The sequence below is a fragment of the Colius striatus genome, chromosome 11 (genome assembly GCF_028858725.1).
Source record: "Colius striatus isolate bColStr4 chromosome 11, bColStr4.1.hap1, whole genome shotgun sequence".
Classification (NCBI taxonomy): domain Eukaryota; kingdom Metazoa; phylum Chordata; class Aves; order Coliiformes; family Coliidae; genus Colius; species Colius striatus.
The window spans coordinates 23,171,163-23,189,020 of NC_084769.1; positions in this window are offsets into that span (position 1 = coordinate 23,171,163).

Here is a 17,858-nt window from a genome sequence, read left to right on the forward strand (position 1 = left end):
GTTCTGTGCATGGATTATGTTATTCATTTCTAAAACTGGACTAGCAACCATCTTACCATTCAATGGTAACTGATACTGCAGTGCTCATCTTTCTCTTTAAAGTTTTAAGAATTTAGAAACTCTTGAGCAGCTTCTGCATGGCAGTGCCCAGGTCAGCCAATCTACATCCTTTCTCCAATACAGTCTTGTCTTAAGATGAGCTTGCATGTGAGCACTTACATCGCAGGATCAATTTACTTGATACCATCTGGGAAGGAGTTTAAATGGAAGGGAAATACAGCAGTTTTTTTGTGTCATTGTATTTTGTGTGTATCACTAGAAGATATTTTCCCATGTAGATAATGCCCTAATAAGTAGAAGTGTAAGATACCATCCACATTTGCTCCCACCCTCAGCTTCTGGGACTGAGCAGGGCAGGGTCGGTGCTTCTGTCCTACATTGGTTTGGTTGCAGAAGTGACAGACAAGAAGCTGGAAATGCTAATTTTGCTTTGTCATCTACTACTTTGCTCCTTTGGTGTAAGCACTTGCATTTTTGTGAGTCACTAAATAGCAACAGCCCTGAACCACAGAATTTGGTTCCAAATGTCACAGTTCAGGATTGTGCCTGGACTTGTTTCTACAGCAGAACAAGGACAGGCTGCCTACAGTTACCAACTGGAAACTGTTTCTACTTTGTATTTTATGCACAGTTTAGGAGCAGAAATTGGGCGAATTGGGAGTGTCACACTTCTGCTAGCTCTCCAAATCCCTTTTATGACAAAGTTTGGAGGATTTTACAGGATGGCTTTCACAAACTCTAGAAGAACGGACCTGGGAAAAATATCAGTGGATTGTTTTGGTTTTTGGTGGGGTGTTTTTTTGTTTACATATGATTTTGCTTTTAGAAAACCATAGTAAAGAATCTACACTTCAAGCGGTGAAAAGATCTTTTCCATGCTGTTTTTAAAAATAATAATCTGATTTATTAGTTACTAGTACTTCAATTTCTAGTATTAATCATCGTTTTGATGAGGACACAGTCTTTAGATTGTGATTTTGCTACAGTAAGAATATTTTGTCTTTAGTAATGTAGCCCACAGATATAGTAACACTGTGGAGATGGCATATGTTCAATACATACTGAGGCTTCAATATGCAGATAGATAGAAAGTACATTTTACAAAGTGCCTGAGTGCACATCTAAATTTGGTTTGTAGTTTAGCTTGTTTTCAGTGATAATTAAGCTCTTACCCTGTTTCAGTCCCAAAGAAAATCTCCAAGTAATACATTTGCCTATTTAGACACAAAAGGACCCTCAAAAGTACTGTTTATTCTAAGGATGCATCTTCACAAGGAAGTGGAGCTGTTGCCGATGGTGTTTTTAACCACGAGTCTCCTTGCACTGTTTTTTAAAAGTAGCTTCACAGATTGTGGCAAGAGTACTAGAAATAGTTTTGTTCCATTACAAAAAAATTCCCACACCAGCTACACTTAATGTTTCACATCTACATGATAAAAATGCCAGTCCCTCAGACTAGGGCTTAAAAAAACTCACTCCAAATATATTTCAGGATTTCAGGGAGGATCTCTTTATTTTTGAGGTGGCTGAGCTACAGTAACTCCATTTGGTCCGTTAGGCTGGGAGGCAGTGAATGGAGTAGGAATATTTTCATCTTGAAGTCACCACTTCAGGTCCTGCCTGGGGCAGGCAGTGGTGGCCTTGCATCAGCGGGTGAGAGCCCGCTCTGGGTTTCTGTGGGCTCTGCAAAATGAGACAGGCTGCCTCCTGCTCAGCCCCAGCCCGTAGCACAAAGCTGTCATTATTTGATGGAGATTTAATGGCACATTATGAAATGAAAGTCGTGGAGGCCTGCACGGCTATAGTCTTTGCTTTCACTGCGTGTTAACCACAGAGTGAGTAATTCAGTGCTCATCCATGTGTGATCATCTGCACTGCCGCAAGCTCATTATCAGCATTAGCGTGCTGAAGTCACCCAAGTCTCTGTAATGGTGCTGTATGCGGCCACCGCAACTCTCTGTCCTTGTGTCAAGATGCCAGACAGCATTTCCTGGGAGCTGTTGGAAAATCTCTATCTGTAGAATTATTAAAATTCCTCTCCTCTCCTCTCCTCTCCTCTCCTCTCCTCTCCTCTCCTCTCCTCTCCTCTCCTCTCCTCTCCTCTCCTCTTTTCTTGTATATATGCAGCTGAATAAGCATTGCATATAGTGAGACTATAGAGAAAGAGCAGAGGAATGAAAAGCAGAGTCCTTCAGGTAAGATCTCATGTCTGTGGAAAAATGGTGCTTGGGGGCTTCATGGTGTATCATGATGTCAGTAGGTATCTTTCTTTAGGATTTTCTCTGAAGCTCTAAGCTCTGTACCTGCTTTGGCACATAGTACTAGCAAAGATGTGTAAGTGGGTGAGCACATATATTATCAACAGCCAAAATCAGTAGTAAGGACAAAATAAGGATGTGGTGAGGTGGGGCTGCTATGGGGAGAGGCAACCTCTCCCTTCTCTATGAGGACAGGTTGTGCAGAAGGTGCCCTTGAGAGTTAGGAAACTTTTACTGATATTTGCTATCATGTTTTTTATCTCTACAAAAGAGAGTCATGTCCACTAATGATCACTCTTGGAAATCAGTGATTTCTGAGAAGCGATCAACTGACTTGCTTCTCTGAGCTATTCCTCAGATGTCCCTGTTGTGTCACCTGTCAATACCGTGTTGGAGATCCCACAACATGACACAGTTCCTGCCACACAAGTTTCCTGCCAAGGTTGTTTCTGTCCTGTGGCCCTAGCCACTCCTTAAAGAGGCTATTCAGCTCTCCCGGAAGGACCAGTAAACATATTCTGCTAAATGCGGTGAGGGGAGGAGGGACCAACTTCACAGTTGGAACATGAATTGGAAATTCAAGACACTTCCCTTCTGCTGTCCAGGGGAGTGCTGGCTCCTGAAAGTGATTGATCAGTGTCAAAGGTGAATGAGAGGATGAAGACTATAGTTTTTTTTTCCCCCCATCTTTCCATCTTTCTTTGGAGAGGAGGGGAAAACATTAGCAACTATTTCAGGGGTTTTTTTGGGTAAATGACAAAGCATTTTGGTATGCAGGAAACAACTGCTTCCCCTCTAGAGTTTTTGGGCACTTGAAAGGAAACATGGCAACTCCAAACCTCTAAAGAGTGAAACAATTATAAAGACTGATTATTTTCTCTGTAAAGCTTTTTAAGGGTTTCTCTTGTAGAGATATAATGATGATTCTTCTGTGTCCCAATAATACCATTGTGTTTTGTTTGGAAGAGTTTATGTCCATATGACAGTGGAGTTTTGTAAAATTCATATCTGCTAACAAGACATTACATGTGAAATATTCAATGGCATTCAATCCTCAAAATATCTAATAAGGTGGCAAATAATAAAGACTATTTATTGCAGAGCATTATGAGGAGACTTGAAACTGCTTATGCTGCAGAAAACAGGGAAATGTCATCGGTTTTCAGAATGTTATTTTTCAGTTTTGCAAACAATAGAGACTTTTCCCCTAAATCTTTATTATATGGAGGGAATTGGTTATTTGTCTGTTGGTTTACAAGGATGCATACCTTAGTTGCATGTTTAGTGTATATCTAATGTGGTGTTTGTGGTTATTATGTACAAGTTTTCACAGACAGACTACCATGTCCATGCAAACCTTTCCTGTGGTCTGTGCAAACTTGGGAAGGAGGTCTGTTGTCCTGTGATTTGTAAGTCAACAAGTCAGGGACTTCTGCGATGCGGAAAGAGTGGTAAGTATCAGATATGAAGTTTTATTTATTGAGTAGTAGTGGATGACAGATGCAAAAATCTAAGGGATGTATTAGTGGGTAAAAGGTACTGCTGTGCGAGAGCATTCCCTTCCTGTATTACACTATGGCTTGAGAAGCAAAAAAAAATCACTCTAAGTCTCCAGATCTTGCTGTGACTGTAACACTGAGCTTGCTAAATCAGCAGGAGCTGTATGCCTGGATGGGGAAGCTCTTTCACTGAAATCAAGGGCTGGGTGGAGGGCCAGAAACAAACCCATTTGAAGGCTGATTTCAGGCTTTTAAAGAAGTCAAAGCAGAGGCATTCAGTTTCACTCCTGTGTTATTAATAGCTGTCTGTGCCACCCAGTGCAGTTCAGGGCTGTCAGGGAGTGCCTGTGTGCATTCCCACCTGTCCGAGCAGCAGCTGGGATCCCAGCTGGAGTTCCCCATTCCTGCGGGTTCCCCCTCCCCAGCTGGCATAGCTGGGGGTGACAGAGGAGCAGTTTCTCTGGTCAGAAGAGACTGCTGTTACCTCCTAGCCACAAGCAGCAATGGGGAGGGGGAAATGTGAAATAGCAGCTCTTAGTTGGCTTTGATTTTTCAGGCAGCAAGGCTGCTTGCACTGCTTTCCTTTTACTTTTTTCCCTGCTCCCATCCCTACTTTGTAGACCATGAGGTGGCTCTTTGAACTGATTCCTGTCCCACTGCCCTTCTCCTGCCTCTCAGTACTTGGGGGTACCTGGCAAACAGCCACAGTGCTGACCGCCCCGGAGTTGTGCTGGGACCAGAGCAGAGCACTCAGCATTTTGTTTTTCACATGCATTGCTCTTTTTTTGAGAGGGAAGGCATATGTTGGGCACCCTGACCCAAAGGTAGAGTCAGGAAGGCCAACAACATGCTGTTGGTACATTCTAATGATGCAGAGGTGAGTGCTGAGAGAAATTTAGTGCTGCCTGAAGAGTACAGTTATCCAGGAGACTTCTGTACCTACAGCAATGCAGAGCCAGTCCCTGTACATCTCTTGAATCCAGCCCACTTGAGGGCAAGAGGTGTCAAGCAGCTGCAGGAGGGTCTCCAGCCTGCCTGCCACCCTAGAGAGGCACTGATGAGGAGACCTTAAGTTACACTAGTGAAAGATGTTAAAAAAATCCTCAGTAATCCTCAGTTAAGTGAAAGGGGAAAAGCAAGAGCTGGTGGTCCCCTTTGGGATGGGATGTTTGTGTGGGAGGATGCAGAGTATCTGTGGGGATGCGGTTTCTCATGTGAGATGGGGCATGGATTGGTCCAGGTTGTAAAAGAGAAGTAGAAACACCTGAAAACCTTGTCTTCTCAGTTTGCTGTGAGAAAAGGACAATATGGAATCCCCCAGTGCCTGTGATTAGGGAGTAATTGCTGTAAATGGATGCTGACTAAGTTGTCTCCCCAGCTTCTCTGCTGAGTGCCAACAGGTGGGTGAAACTTTGTTTCATTCTGATGCCTGTTTGAAGTGATAGTCATTGTGGTATAATTTTACACTACATTTTCAGAGACATAAATATCTGCAGGTGCAACTGGGCAGTGGAGAACCCGAGTCTCTTTCATCCTTAGGTGACGAGCATGTATGGTTCCTGCATGTTTCTGCACTGAAAAGGAGTTTGCGTAGTTCAAATGTCAAGGGGACGGTCATTCCAAACCTCACTTCTGTCTAAAGAGTAACAATGGATCCTAAGAAAATAAAGATAAATATGTGAATGTCCAAAAGAAAGATAGTGGCATCAGCCAAAGTCCCAAATGAAAAAGGTTTTAAAGTCCCAATTTCTGATTTCCAGCTCATCACCCTGGCCACAGACTATCCCCCACAGTTGCAGAGTGGTGGTTACTCAAGAACCACAAAAGTTGGCAGCATTGTGCTGGCTGGGGTGTCCACATGTGGTGACACTGAACACCTGTTGGTCATGGTTTTGCACCAGCTGCTTGTGTTTTGGGAAAGGGAAGGAGGAGGGAATGGAGATACAGCTGTATGTTTTCTGTGTTAATATGAAAAGAAGCTGGGCAGGATTTGAGATTTTGTCCACATCATTTAGCATGTGAAACTATTTCTCTGAAAAGGGCATTTTGGACTATGCTGTCCAGAAGTCTTGAGAGCTCTGCAGATCTCATTTTGGATGTATTTGTTTTAAATAAGAATGTGAGTAAATTCCTAAGCTAAGTCCTCTGTTTTCCTTGTATTTATCCACATGCCTAATTATAGTCTAATGATTATTTCCTTTACAATTATTTAAAGTACTCATGTAATAAAGTTAGCATATGTGCATCTTCAGGAGTGGGGCTTAAATATCACTAAATTGTTCATTTCTCTTCCCAACTGTTTCCTCATTATTTAAGTTAAACAATACAAATGAGTAGAAAGAAAATAAAGTAGTCAAGAAATTAAGCTTTCTAACAAGAATCACACCAGTTACTGCTTTGCAGCAGAAGAAGAGAGGAAATTAGCTGCTGATCCAAAAGCTTATCACCACAGTGCTGTCACTGGCTGTGCTTCATTCTTTCCAAATGTGCCTTTTCTGATTTTTACAGCTACAAATCTTGAAACAGTTTTTAGAAAAACACTGTGGTTGTATTTTCCCTTTAAAGAAAGGAGATCTTATTTTTCTGGAAGTTTTCTGGAAGTTTTAGAATGGCAGTTTTTAGGAAAATAAATTATTTGCAAAGTTGCACCTATTGCAAAAATAACATTTTTTTTTAAGTACTTTCTGTTGCTTCTGTCCTAGCTCATATTTCTTGTAATTACTTAGAAATGTATAAGTGTCCTCTCTGTTTTGATCTGAAAAACGTTTCACATTCATTTCCCCCAGTAGTTGGTGGAAAAACCAACTTCAGTTTTTCTATGGTTAACAACTACATTCAGGAGCTATAGATTTAAAAATATTTTTATACCTTTGAACAACAAACTTCTATTCTGCATAATGTATTTTAATACTCTAAAGTTTAAAAGGTCAAGTGTGCAGTGTGTGGAAAAGCAGTAAGCTGCAAGTAAGTAGAAATGTGCTGCTTAGAGTACAAGATAATTCTGTTGGATGCATTTTCAGCATGCTATGGATTATGATGAAATGCTGCGTTGGCTATTATGGATTAAAATGAGAAGCAGGTTGGCTAGATAATGCACAGTGGAACTTCAATGGTTATGTGCCATCCTTTTTAGGGCAAGGGAAATAACTGGTCTGTCTCAGCAAAAGCACACAGCCCTACCTGTTTATGTAGGTTAAGAGTCCGTGCTGAGAACCGCCTTCTATTGTGGTGACAGAGGGTGATCCGTTGGAAAGTTATTGCTCAACCAGGAGTCTGCAGTCTTCTATACTGTTCCTGAGTATGATAATATGCAACTGCCAAGAATTTTCTAGCTATGAATGTGCATTCATATAAATATCACCTGAGGTTATATCTCTCTAATGAAGGCATGTGGAGACAAGGCACACAAATATTTAGGTGTTGGCTTACTATAGTTATGACACTTCTTTAAGGTGAAAGACATATATCTTTAAAAAAAATATTTTAGAAGTGCCTTTCTTCTGATGTGCTGTGTGAATAACAGGTACACAGGGGTACTCATCATGAAATTCTCATCGTGAAATTGGAGGTAAGAACACTGAACTATGAAAAACTATGGAGAATTTAAAAAATTAGTGTTGCTTGAAAAATGACTCCTTTTTTACTGATGTCATTACTGGAAGATGAGCAGGGCCCCAAGGAAGTTAAAGGGATTTTCTTGGATTCCTGCTTTCTAAGAGGATTTTGATGCTGCCAGTTGAATTGTTAACAATGCAGTTGCTGCCAGCAGCCTGCTTCAAAAGTGTAGGTGCATTTGGCATCATTTATGCTAGTGAGAGTTACAGCCTAGCTGCTGATTTGGAAGATGAGAGAAGGAGGAGATATCTGCAACCTTCTGAAGAACAGACATGACTTAAGGGTTTGTGATGCTTCTTCACTTCCTGAGGTCACAACTTGGTAAGACTGAAGATAAGGACCAAATAGCAGCCTCTTGTTTTTAGGCTCTGGTTTGGCAATTGCACATGTTCCAACAGCACATAAGTGCATAATTATGAGCATGGAAGTAAAGATTCTCTGTGTGTGTTAATCCTGTTTAGTTAGTGCATCAACATTTGATTCAGTATTTTGTTGTGAGTTTTATATGGATTTACTGTTCTTGAGATTTGAAGGAGTGCATGTATGAAATTGCTAGAATCTTCCAAAATGGAGTTTTAACTGTCATTTATCATCATCTTACCAGAGAAATAAAAGAGAGCGCATTTGTGAACAGTTTGAAATAGAGTGCTTGGGAAATGACAGAAACTAAGCTGACTTCTAAGCCAGGAACCTGATGGGAATTGTAATGAGAACAGTATTAGCAGATACATGGAAAATATGGAGTTTGCAAAGGGACATCACACCCCTTGGAATTCTTTCAAGCAGTCTATGAGCCTGTAGAAAAAAAGATGAGTCAGTAGTCACAACCTCCTTGGATTTTCAAGTTACTTTGAGCCCTTTAGAATTTAAACTGCTATGTAATAAAGAGAAGATACTTTTGTAGATTAAGAACTGTCTGGAGAAAAGGAAGCAAATGGGATGAATACATATTTTCACAGAGAGAGATCCCAGATGGAGGTACACTGTATGCTATTTAAAGGCCTAAAAAGGGATGAGAGTGCACAGTGAAGGTATTGGGCAGAGGAGTCTGAAGCAGAAAGTTCTTTTTCACACAGTGCACAATTGAATTGTGTGTCTTGTTTACACAGTTGCTGTGGAGGCCAATAATATAAGCATAAATATAAATTAGATTATATAATTAGAAACTGACAGTAAATACAGTGGTCTGAATGAACTCATGGGCAAAGTCTGTAAGCTGCAGGATACCAGCAGGAAAGTGTAAGAGAAGGAGCACTCTTACATGCTCTTTCAGGTGACTACTACGACTGACAGCTCTTAGGCAGGATATTGGTCTAGCTGAACTTTTCTTCTGAGTCAGTATGTGTGCTGTTTCATAAAATCAAAGGTATGTTGTATTTGTTGGAAAAGGCGAGGAATTGAAGTGGGTGAAATGCCGCAGGGACCTGCTGAGACTTTTCATCAGTACTGATCCATTAAGAAAAGTAAATGTTTGCCCTGTCCCTTCCAGTAAATCACAGCTCTAACTTTGAACTTCACAGATTGTAAGATTTGGAGACGGCTAAGGGTCCACCTGTGAGTCTCTAAAACATTGCAGTGCCTCCTGCCATTCACCTTTGGAGCTGTATTGCCAATGAAGTCGTGTTGCTATTACCTTCCCAGCTGTGGTTGCCCCTTGAACCACCTCCATGCTGGGGAAAATCCCCGCAGAGGGTGACTTGTGGTGAAGATAATGCAGTCTCTCCCTTTTGGGATTAATCAGGGAACCTTCTCTTAGTTTCTTCACAGGCCATGCTTTCTCAATAGATCTTGATCTTTGGGTTAAAAATAAAGAATGGTGCAACAGAGAGCACTAACACCTTCCTTCTTTTGTGAATTGATTGTGGAGGATGTGTATGGATGTATGTTCTAGTCTTGATTAACTGACTTCAGAAAAAATCATACTGCAGCTTTGTTGAAACTTGTCTTGCAAGATACTAAAAGCTGCTGTTGACTTACTAATAATAATGAAAAGAGAATGATAGATCGGGCAAGATATTAACCTCATGCTAACCAGAGAAAAACATTCTGTGTACTAATTGTATTAAGAACTGAAAATCTTATGTTTTGTGGTGCCAGAATAATTAAGAGGCTTGATACTTGGATTTTTAGTCTCTGTTGTGTTGTGTGTCCTCCCCACCCCCCCCAGTTTGGGCTGCATTTAAAGTAAAAATTGACAGATATGTCATGAGCATTACAGTGTGGGTTAGGTATATGCAAGGCCAAGGTGCACACATTATGCAGTAATAAAGATTATTCAGATATTCCAGAAAGGATGAGGAAGTGTTGGATAAAGTGAAATGTGAGGAAATGCAGCAAGAGCTGTGGCAGCCTTGTCAGAGCTGCTGTTTTTCTGCAGAGCACAGTTCCATAGTGGCTGGGGCATGCCAACAACCTGGACCTGATGGTGTGTTCCCATGCCCCTTTGGAAAAGTGCTTTTGGACCATAGAGGGATTCACAGAGGGCAGGTCTGTAGCAGGGTGGAGATACTCAACATGCCTTGTGACCTAGCTTGAGGTTCTGGAATGCAGGCTCACTGCAGCATATGTAAAGAGTATTTATATGTATCTATCTGTCTCAATGGTTGGACTCTTTTTAGGCTAGCCAGGTTATTTCAATACATTGTGTGTTGTTATCCATAAAAGATGAAGGAAGTCAGGTACTTTACAAATCAAGTGTATGTTAAAATAACTCTCCCAGTGGACTGTGACATGCCGCTTTTTTCCTCCTTTATACCTCAAATAGCAACAGACTACATGTAGATGGGAAGTGGTACACTGTAGCTGCAAGTAGCAGGTCACTTTATGATTATGTACATGCAGCAAGAATTTTAAAAATAACACAATGAATGCACTGAAGCAATGCAGTATTCCCTATAATTAGCAACAACCTGTTGTTTGAAAACAAAATTGAAATAAGGCTATTCACCATGCAATACTACACATGTACAAGAAACTGATCTCGAAGAAGTAGACTGCTGCTAAGCAATTTGGCAATTTGATATTAATACTATATAATGCTAGAGGACTGTTATTTCTAATGCACTTCATATTATCTTCTACAATAGAGAGTTTTTATGCTCCTACTTCACTACAGTGTTTTGGCTTCTAGATAAGACCTGTCTGTTACCTTTACATCTAGTGAAGCCTTCTTAATTGACTTAAATATTGATTCCTGTTCTTTATCTATACTTGTGCTTCTGCATTCAGGTTACAGTTACACATATCTGCAAATTGACTGCCTCTTGTAATAACTTCACTTTCTGATACCAAACAGATTGAGAGATGCAAACTTTCCTTGTAAGACCGATACCCCGATTCTTCCCTCTTAAAGCAGCTGTCATTTTGGCATCCTGAGGCTGAAATAAACTTGGCTTGTAGCCTCAGGAACACAGGATCCACAGAACTTGCAGTCACTGACAGACACAGGCTTGTACCATGACCTGATCCCATTGGGTAGTGATTGCCCTGCCATGTGTAGTTGGTCAGCAAGTGTTTGTAACATCTGTTGATTGATGTTTATTGTCTGCAGAACACTCCTCTGCTCAGATTTATTTTCTAGCTGTTGCACATGTGGGGGATCTGTTAGCTGTATTTCCTTGAATACAGACAAATTGGTTCCTACTCCCAACAATGGTCAGTTGGCTCTGTTGGTGATAGTCAAGGGCTTGAAAACTGGCATATTGAAAGTTGGAGTGGAACAGAGAAAACTGATGAAGTCTTTGAATAGTATGTGAAAATCAAGTGATGAGGTGGAACATAAGGAACCTTTTGACACTGAACAGTTATTCTCTGATAAGTACAGCTGCAACCCACACTGTGCTGCAAATTTCCCAGAGGTGGAGAGTCAGAAAGCATCATAAGGGACATTAGTGCTTACCTACAACAAAATGTGCTTTTTGCTAATGTAATGTGCCATTTAAAGGATGGGGACTGTCAGCCAAATGTGCATATGTTCTGGTATTCCAGTTCATTTGCTGATTGCTGTGCAGATGCAAACTTATGAACTTCCAGATTTAGACAAGGCTTTTATAACAAAGCAGAGGAGGATGCAGAAACCATTCTAACTGTGGGTTCCACTGCAGCTTTCCTTTGAGATATTGGGGCACTTTCTTGCCCTGGGGTAGATCATCAGTCTTTTCCATTTGAAAATGGAGATTATAAAACTGCTGTGCCTCTCAGGGCATGAATGAAAATGGCCTGAGATAGTCCTTTGTGTTCTGCATGGAAAACACACCATTACTGTAGAACAACTGCATTTTATTTGTTTGTTGTTAAGAAGAGATCCAAGGTCAGTGTCCCTTTATTTGTACTCAAGAAGGAAATAGTCATGCCTTGATCTAACTGCCAGTTAAGTTGATAAATTGTTTAAAAGTGTACCTTGATCCTTGGAAATAGGAACTGATGCATGCTTTTCACTCAGTGTGCTCAGAAATTCGCAGAATTTTACTTGCTTGTGTGCTGGGAAACATACTATTTATCTGGTATATACTAAACCCACACACCCGCAAGAAAGCAATATGTGTATGCCATGAAAGAAATTGTAAGAAAGGTACAGCCTTAGTGAAAACTGAGAATTGCTCTTCCTGACTGTATCATCTTAGCTTCCTCAGTTGGTGTTCCCAGATGTATAGAGTGAACTTTCAGAGGTTTGAGATGTTCTTTTTGAGGCTGTTGGTTGTGAGATACACTTAAATAAACAAGGCAGAGAACTCCCAGCACACCCACACAGGTGCTAATTGCAGTTGAAAAAGATATACGTAATTGTTATAATGTGTATTTTAGAAAAGTTCCTTCTATCACATAAAATAAGATGAGGCTTGGTTAAAGGTGAATACCCTATGAAAGTTCAAAACCAGAGTTTCAGAACTCTCAGAAAGAAAATTTCTCCTGACAGAATGAATCTGGAGAGAATGACCAAGCAAATGATGGTCTGAAAACAAACGTTGGAGTAGTGACAGTATATAGAAATGTGGAAATGTGTTTGTGCCATAAACCTTTTACCAATTTATAATGTTATTTGAATAATTGTTTAAAACTCTGGGCCTTAAATCTCGATTGCTTACAAGGCACAAGTAATTTTGTTTTCTCCTAGAAGGAGCACTTGAAATTAAATGTATAGGAAGATGAGGAAAAAACAGTGAGAAATACACAATGAATACAAAAGTCAAAACTGCATTTGAAACCCTTCCAATACAGTATAAAAATTTGCACTTTTGTAATTAACGAATAACCTTTCCTTCCTTGCCCCAGATTTTATTTGTTTGCAACAAATGAACAAATGAACAAATCATTTGAAGTCAGTGAAGCCAACACAGCAGCTTCCATAAAACCCTTTGCCAAACTGATTAGATTTGCAATTCACTCTCTAAGCCTGCCTGGTCATGGCAGCATCATGCAATGAATCTTTTCATTGAATAAAACTGGAACTGTAGAGGAACTAGGGTTTTTGGGTTTTTTTTTATGAATACTTCTGTAGTACTTGTTTAAACATGAAATTGTTCCTGATTAACTCATCTGTGAGCAATCTTATTCTGTAATTAAAAAAAGAAGCGTCTTCTGTTAAATTTAATGTAGTTGTTTAATATTTAAACAGAAGCAGTTAATTGGTAAATACTATGTATGTAGTTAATCCTCAGCCTTTGATCCTTTGGTGAGTATATATGGTTAGTGGTTGTATATAGAACTGTTACTTCAAAAAAATCTTCCTTGGATGATAGATTTTAATTTGCTGATTTTCTTAATTTCTTCATCTGTTGGACTAAATAAGAAAGTGAAAGTGTCCAATAGGTTTTGCATATAAAGTAACAGAACAGGTAGACTGTCATGGAAGTAGAAAAATCCTTTTTTTCTGTATTATAACTTAAGAAGCTCCAGAAACTAAAGGTTGCATTGCTCAGCAGGGAGCTTATGGGAACTACAGTGTGTCCTCAGCCTCCACATAACTGCTATTCACATACAGGCAAAGCAGGGAGAGAGAACAATCTGATTTCCATTCAGACAGTAGCTCAAATTCTCTGTGGACTGGGCCTTTACAGGCTTTATTTAGGATTTTTTTTTTCTACAGCATTTGCATAATTAACATTTTTCATCATTGTTAGTGAGCATGTTCTCAAGTGAGACTTAATCTAACAAAAGACTGGATTTGTTCATCATGGGTTGATTTTAAATACTAAAATTAATTAAAACTATGTGTTGTCTAGAAAAGCAATATCTTTAAATGGTGGTACAAATGCAGTAAAAAAGATGGCTGCAGTGTCCAGTTCTTTGTTGTTGAATTTGGTCTTCAGAATTCAGGATGTTAAGCCATAGAGACAAGTGAATATATTTGTTAAGTTTATTTTTATTTAAAAAAGAAAATACTTCTATTAGCAAAGAAAGAGTAAAGCAAGTAGAGGAAGCATCTTTCTGAGGCTTATAGCTTTAGACTCTAACCAGAGAAGCAGCCTATGCTGGCTTTGTCTGCAGTGGTCTGAAATCCATGTTTAAACATGTCTTGGACACAGGTCCTGTTGAATCAGTATTAGACATGATTTGGTTGACATATATGAATGAGTTGTCTGTAATAACAAAACTGTAACATTGTTATAGACAGTAACTATAAAAAACCTGAAATCTATAAAAAAAATAGTAATATTTCTTTGCATGGTTCTTGTCAATCACGGGAAACCTCTGTGCAAAATGACTGGGCTTGTTTCTCCAAGGAAGCCAAACAACCAGCTGGCTGCCCTCACAGCTGGGTCTGATCCAGGATCTGATGGGAGGAGCAGGTGAAACAAGTGTGGTAATGACCAAGCAGCTGCTTCCACTAGTTTACTGCAAGGTGAGCTGAGGGTCTCAGCTATGCTATTATAATAAGCTAGTTAGTGACCTAGACAGCAAATTCTTGAAGTGGCTATAATTCTTGGTTATGTGGTTTGCAGGCTCTGTGCTGGGTGCAGTCCTGTGTGTCCAGTACTCAGGGCAGCTCTTGGATTTAAGTGCTATCAAGGTTGTGTGCAGTTGTGCTTTGGGTGATGGCCAAAGGCTCTTTAGTCAGAGCCTATGTGAGCTAGGACAAAAGTGTTTTGTCCTGATCAGTGATTATTTTTGACTCTTAATGGAGTTAAAACGTGTCTCATGAAAGTTCAGCTTCCTGAGCTCCTGGGGTGAACCTTGAGTGAGATCCAATGAATATCTTGCTTGTAAACCTTCTCTTCTCCCCCTTGTCTCCCTGTTAGTACCTACCCATGAAATACCTTGCTTACTTTAAAACAAGATATCTTCTGCAATTGTTGGCTGCTTTGGCATAAATTGGTGGGAAGAGGAACATTTAGACAGATACTGAGGGAGAGTTGTCTAGAATTGCCCAAAAGTTTGCGTCTGGCATCAGGTTATGTGTCTCCACCCTGGTGAACAATGGTCCAAGACAGGTAAGACTTCATATGCAAGACAGTGCTGTATATGAAAGAGCACTCATGGTATGGATGAGTCTGAGACACAGTCAGTGCTACAAGTTTCACTCATTTTGATGCAAAAGATTGGGGATATACATGTCTGGCTGAGAGTGCTACAAAATGGGGCTGCAAAGGGGCCTATAATGTGTTTAATTGTGTTTAAGCTTACGCTGCCCTTACTGGGCAGGAATCTTATAGTTTGTGTAACTAGTGAGCTAGAATACAAGCATATGTTCAAAATGACTGCAGTTTTGTGCCCTAGTTATCAGTAATTTTGAAAGGAACATCCCTAATTCCTTCCACAGTAATCCAAACTAGGGGTGTTTAGTTCCCATTTGTCAACAGCGTTTCTCTGATCTCTGCCTAGCTATGCTCATAAAATGCCTTCAAGTATGTTTACAAAGATGTTTACTCTCCAAACAAACAGTTCAGGCTGATCATTCTGAAACCACTTAAGGAATGTACCTGACAACTTGGGTGGAAAAATATTCTCTGAATGTAAAAGACTTCAAGAACTGCTGCATAACAGTGGTCACAGTGTTCACCAAAATTCTGAGTCTGGACTGAATTATTTCTTTCAAACAATTTTTATTTGTGTAGTAGTATGTATATTATGCAGAAACATTAGAGCCATGACTCTAAATGTTAAAAACTCAGATATTTTAAACCTGGAATGTCATGTCAAATTCTAAGCGATTTTTCATCAGATGTAAAATGTTTTTACTTTGCAAATTGGTAAAGAATGACAAAATGTCTGTAGTTGTTCCAGACATCAAAGAGAAAAAGAAAAAAGTTATAAGAACACAGCAACACCTCATGTGGAACCGTAGTTAATCTAGTATAAATATAGCAATAAGTAAAAAAAGCTACATCTTGGGCAACTTTCTGAAAAGATGGTAAACAAAGATAGTGAGACATTCCTCATTCCGTTATCAGTGATACAAATACAATGAGTGTAAGTTCTGTGTAAATTGAAATACCAAGTGTGTAAATGTAACCGTTTTAATGCTCTGGTTTCCCCAAGGTTAATCCAGGCTACTAATGCTTTAAATTGGTTTATGTTTCTGGACTGGAACAACTCTATAGCTTTAGAACTTGTCCCAACCCTTTTGGCCTGTATCATTTTTCCATCTGGAATTACATAAATTATAAAATCAAATTATTTAAAAAAATGAAATGGGAAGGGGATGTTTACATACTTTGCCCTTTCACGACCATTTGATGTGCTGTATTAATGCTGCAAAGCTGAGAATCTACAAGCTGTGTATTTCTTTGCATAGTATGTTTTGTTCATATGAATGATAAAAGTTCGGAAACTTAAAGTATTTTGCCTTGCCTCCTTCCTTCTGCGGAAAGCCTAAAATGTCTTGCCAAGCTCTTGCTTTTCCACATCATCTATTTTTTAGATTTTTTTTCCCCCTTTGTAATCAACTATACGGTTGTATGGAGGAGGAAAGTATTGCTGGCAGTAAGGCTTGCTCAATATGTAGACACAGCAGGCAACACCTTGTAGCCCTTTGGCTGAGTATCAACACACCATTAATAAACAGACAGCCTGGAAATTCGTCCATAGCAGAGCTTTTGTTACAAAAGAGAGAGACAGCTTTGATCTGACCATTGCTTTGCTTAGAATTGCCCCGTTATGTTTAATCAGTCATCATACCTAATCTTGGTTCCCCTTTATACAGAGATGGTATAAAAGAGGAATTCCTGAAGTACATGTTAGTTATCTATAACCCACAGTGTGTTTGTTTTGGAGGAAGGGTGAAGGAAGGAAACTGACATTATTTTAAAACTTTTTTTTTTTCTCTCCTCATCTAGAGAAAACAAAAATAGTACAAAATGATGAGACCATCCAAGGTAACTCTAAGCTGGTTGTGTGCAGTTCTGCTCCACCCTCAATATGGTCTATTTTTTGTTGTTCCTGCTGTGGTCACTTGAAACAGGTTTTAATGTAACTATGCCTTGGAATGCTTGTTATTCCATCTGGAGATGAGAAAGCTCTGTCTTCCCTCAGCAACCTCTGTGGATAACAGTAAACAGGTACAACATGCCCAGGCAGTGCAAGTTAGAGGGAGGGAGAAGTCAGATGAATCTAATGTACCAGTATCATTCAAATGGCTCTGGATGAAAGTATTTCTGTGACTCCTGACAGAAGTTATTGACTTAAAAAGTAAGTATAGTTACTGTAAGAGTATTAACAATCATGCAAGTTTAAAAGGTCCTGAAGGGCAAACTAGTAAGACTTTGGTACAGCCTTCAACGCTATTTTAAAAGACTTGTTTTCACATCTTTACTAATTACTGTGAAATACATGGATTGTAGTAAGCCTACTTGTAATTAGTCTGGGACCTTTCCCTCTTGTGGGTCCTTCAGTGAAACTGTAGAGTAGTATTTATGCCAGTACACTTTTCTGCTGTGGCAATGACTGTGAAGTGATTGAACACTGGATTAAGACTTTGAATGAGTTGGGCATGAAGGGCAAGCTGGGAAGGACTCTATTAGCAATAAATATCTAGGAGCCCAATTTAACAAAATGTTTTGTTTCCACATTAGATGCACATTTCTGGTGCATTTTCTCATCTCTTTTGATCAAGGTTGTTTTGGACTTGAGCCAAAGACTTGTCTATACATGGAGTTATACTAGAATAATTACTCTGGAAAAAAGTAGCCTGGATTAACTCTGTGGGAGCAGAGTATTGTTCCAGGAGGAGTTATTTGGAGTATCAACATATTTGAATGCTCTGTCTCAATTGCTCTTTTCTCACTTTCTATGGAATCTCTTGTGTGAGAAGAAAAGCTTCTCTTCGTATCCTAGATATTGGTACAAAAGGAACAGAATATTGTCATGCTGTTTGGCACTCATGAGGTTTTAAAACCTTGCATCCACTTCCCTAAACCAAGGCTGTTGTAAACAGACCAAAACCCCTCTCTCTCTCTCTCTCTCAGGTAGATTAAGTGTGTTAAGGTGT